Below are 1,110 nucleotides of genomic sequence, written 5' to 3'. Positions count from 1 at the left end.
GCCTGCTTATTTGATTAGTTTTGTATTCTAACTAAAATTAAACGTTGAGAAAGAGCTCAATAATCTGTACCCTCAAGGGTCTGGGCAAGACCTAGAGATGGAAAATGAGCTTCATTGTCCACAGATGAACCATTTAGTCAGATGTACTCATGCACAGTCAGTGACTGGTGTGGAAAGAACCACGCCTCCAGCAGGCTTACTGTTGGATGGAGCCTTATGTCTAATGCCATTCAATACCATCCTTTTGCGTTTGATGTACAAAACAGAGGACTGAAACTTGAAGACGAGAGGGTTTGGGGATGCCAAATGCACCTCAGACTATCGTTAGATTCTCAGCTTCTAGAGAGAAAGTTGTTAAACGCCTCCTTCTTCAAAATGTCATATACCTTCAGGTAATCTCTTCGTAATGTAACATTCAATGATTTTAGCCAATACGATTTAACTTTGTTTTTAGTTAACTGGAGATTTTACCTCCCTAATTGGAGAGGTAAAACATTTCCTGTCATTGCCTTAGAAAATAAAATGGTTTATAGACAAGAATAAAAATTATATTTTCTATTTTGTTTTCTGATTACCTTCATTTATGCGGGGGCGGGGGGGGGGGGGAGGGGGGAAGGAGAGGAATTTTCTTAGTTTGAATCTTCTCGGTATTGGCCCTAATATTTGTTCACATTTCTCCAGTCCTACTGAGTCAGTCTTCCACCAAGTTCATGGTTCTCACTTCTAGAGGAGACCAGTGGACGAGTTGAAGAGGGGAGCAGCAGGCAGCTCATTTCCGAACTCAACAGGTAGGGAACAGGGAATTTTTATGTTCTTTGGGGGTTGAGCCCCCACTCACCATAATCTCCCCCAGCCTTTCAGGGTAGGTATTTCCAATCCCTCCGAGATTCTCTCAGGGGAGACGCCGAGTGACAATGGTGGAGAGGTGGTGAAGGACGCAGGTAGGGACTGGGGAGTGAGGCTCGAGGAAAGGTGCTAAGACGGAACAGATGGTTTCCTGAGCTGTGAGCGGGACACCGAGTGGCGAGAGAAGACGCGTAGCAGCATCCGGACGGGACCGACAGCACGGAGGGGAGCGCGGGCTGGCCTGGGCGGGGCGGGTGGGGAAGG

Source organism: Pteropus alecto, unplaced genomic scaffold, assembly GCF_000325575.1.
Source record: "Pteropus alecto unplaced genomic scaffold, ASM32557v1 scaffold78, whole genome shotgun sequence".
NCBI lineage: Eukaryota > Metazoa > Chordata > Mammalia > Chiroptera > Pteropodidae > Pteropus > Pteropus alecto.
The sequence above is the reverse complement of the archived record's forward strand: the minus strand, read 5'-3'. Positions refer to the sequence as shown.